This window comes from Vombatus ursinus, unplaced genomic scaffold, assembly GCF_900497805.2.
Source record: "Vombatus ursinus unplaced genomic scaffold, bare-nosed wombat genome assembly UNPS02014818.1, whole genome shotgun sequence".
Taxonomy (NCBI): domain Eukaryota; kingdom Metazoa; phylum Chordata; class Mammalia; order Diprotodontia; family Vombatidae; genus Vombatus; species Vombatus ursinus.
Window position 1 is genome coordinate 45,653,805 of NW_020954596.1, and position 3,283 is coordinate 45,657,087.

Genomic DNA, 3,283 nt, shown 5'->3' on the forward strand with positions numbered 1-3,283 from the left:
GAGCTTCTGCCACCTTGCTGTCTCCCGCCTCATCCATGCGTCTCCGGGTTACTGAGCACTGAGCTGGTCTCATGCTCTCCACTGCAGTGGCTGCGACACTCAATGCCCCTTGAAGCTATGGGATACCTTTACTTTGTGTGTTGGGGAATGAAATAATAAGGTACTTAGAAAGTAGAGTGGGAGGAAATAGCATCATGTGCTGCATTTTAATAGTCCTTAAGGGAAGCAGACTCTCACAATGAAGGCACACTCAATTTAGTAGTATATACAAGAGGAGAATATAACATACTCCAACATAGTACACCATAGCTTGTTGTAACTCAGAACCCATCTAGAATATAGATTCCAGACTTCCCTACGTGCAGAGTTAGAAGTATAGGAAAGGTTTGCTAACAATAAAAGAGAAAATGGACATTTATATGTGACTTAAAATGGTTGAGTAAAGGAAAATGTTCATGAGCCAGTCCAGCCTATTTTACCATCCTATATGATTTCTGGGCTCACAAGAGACAACAGCTTCTGAACTATTTGTATTCTCTTAGATCAGTTCCATACAATGCACTTAAGTTAGAGTGCCTCAACTTCTCTGTATGATGTATTCTTAGCAAAAAAAAAAAATTTGGGGGTGCCCCTTACTCTTCTTTCATACTCACTGAAGGGTGCAAGTGTGTAGTGGAGGTGGGAGGAGGGTGGGGCAGACAGGGATTGAGCCAATGAAGTTAATTGAGCTGCATGAATTGAACTTGTAGGCTGTTGACTTTGATATTTTAAACCCATTGACCTTCCTTCCACCTCCAGAGAGAGAACTGTTGAACTCTGAGTATAGACTGAAGCAAATTTTCTCTCACTTCCTTTATTATTTTTTTTAACATGGCTAATGTGGAAATGTGACTTCATATGTGTAATGGGTATTATATTTCTTGTGTTTTCAATGGGTGGAGGGAGAGAATTCAGAACTGAAAATAAAAAAAAACACACAGAACTAGAAGACAACACATATGGCAAGAAAAAAAAAAGTAGATCATGAGAGTAAAAACAATCTTGTACCTTTTTCAGACAACTCATTGCTGAGCAACAAATGTTTGTTGAATGTAATTTGGCACTATCTAGCTCCTGAATAGTTTTGAAATGTTGATGAAAGTATTATATTTTGATGACACTTTTTTATTGCTAATCTGATGTTGCCAGGGAAGCAAGTTGTCCCTCAGGATTTATGAAAAAAAAAAATATAGGCAGATTGTCTGGTCTTATATCACTGGTTCTCAGGAATTACAAGCTTTGGTAACAGAGAATTCTTTGAGTTTTCAAAGGTGTGGCACATTACTTGTTCATAGTGTACAAATTAATGCAAAGATAGGATCATAACATCATACACTTAGAGCTGGAAGGAATGTTAGAGGCCTTTTATTTTACCCACAAGGAAACTGAGTTAAGTGGACTTGTCCATAGTCACAAAGCAGGAAATGACAGAAGCAGGATTTGAATCCAGATCTTCTATTCCCAAACTAATAGTCTTTCCACTGCACCATGCTGCTTCTCATGGAGAAGAGCCTTTTTTCCCTGAATAGATCTCTCATTCTTTTTTTTTTCATATTTTCAATGAAAGATCACTTTAGAATGTGATACTTCCTTGAGGACAGAAAAATTGCTCTTTGTTTATACAGTTGTGGGACCCTATGCTACAAGATACTGATGAGTTTCCAAGACTAGCTTTAAGATCTTCCTGCCATACTGGTTCAACCTAGAATAAGAAATGTTATTACAGAAGAGATTGAAGGTGAAAGGTGATCCATCTTTCAGACACTGTGCAGAGCTTTCAATCTTATTATCAAATTGAAGTTTAACACTTAAAAGTGGCTGATATATACAATTTTGCTAAGAACAAAACATTTAGAGCTTAGCAAAAACTGTGGCTAAATATCATGTCAGCTAAAGTTATTCATCTTCTGCTATTGATGAACGTTTTAGGCCTTGGAAAAGATCTTTCCCTGAACAACCCCCCTGGGTACTCTTCCACCAACTCGAGGAACAAAAAGTTAACATTAGCTAGAGATAGGATGAGGCTGAGAGAAGTTTCCCATGATCGGTATTAGGGATGCAGAAATCACAAGTAAGCTGGCAAGCTGCCACATCAAAAGACACTGGTAATAGTGAAGGTGATTTTCTGGAGGGTGACCTCTAGGGAGATCACCGCTTCAGACTTTGTTTGTTGCACTAATGGATTTTGAAAAATGGCACCCACGTTTTTACTGCCCTGGATATCATGCGGCTGCAGGCCAAGTGACCCACTAATAAGCTGACACCAGGGGCTTTTTCATGAAAGCAAGTTGCAGGGCATTCTGTAGGGTCACTTCCTAGCCATCCTTATGTCCTATGCCATCTGCTACAGCCAGAGCTGTAGCATGGTATGACTGCTGAGGTACATTAAGCAGTGATGCTGAGTTACCAAGAAAAAGATAAATTGTTTTCAATAGACTCTGTTTAAGAATGAAAAGGAATATCTAATGTATTTTAGAAAAATTTTAAGAAAAGTGTTAAAATTCTGGCCCTCGAGTTAAACCCCAAGTGATCAAAAATATCTTCCCCTCCAGAACCATGTATCCTTTGGTCATACATAAGGTTTTATTATGTCATGAATATAGTAAAGTTCCCTAATTAAAATTGCAGGGTAGGGTTCTGAGGGATGAAAATCAAATGCATCCAAACATTCCAAAGAATAGCTAACTGGTTGGTTAGTCAAGTTCTGTCCTAGCCTAGGAACCTAGAGGCAGCTAGGGGGTGCAGTGGATAGATCATTGGACCTGGAGTAAGGAAGACCTAAGTGCAAATCCAGTTTTAGACACTAATTGTGTGACTCTGGGCAAGTCACATAACTTCTGTTTGCTTCACGTTTTTCAATAGTAAAATGGGGCTAATAATAGCACCTACCTCTCAGGGTTGTCGTGAGGACCAAATGAGCACTTAGCACAGTGACTGGCACATAAAAGGTGCCTAGAAAATGCTTGTTTCCTTCCTTCCTAATCAAAATTTGCCTTCACCCTCCTTGCCTGCCCTCTTTCTGCCATTTCTCACTTTCATTGTCTCTCTGTTGATTACTACCTTCGTGACCTTGGGCAAGTCATTTAACCTTTATCTATAAAAGAGGAGTTTAGACTAGGTGGCCTCCTAAGTCCCTTAGAGTTCTAGATGTATGATTCTGTGATGCTCCCCATCTAAGAGCTGACTTGGTACTCTATCTCTCCTGTCAGAGAGGAAAGGTTTAGGATAAACACATTTATCAGGT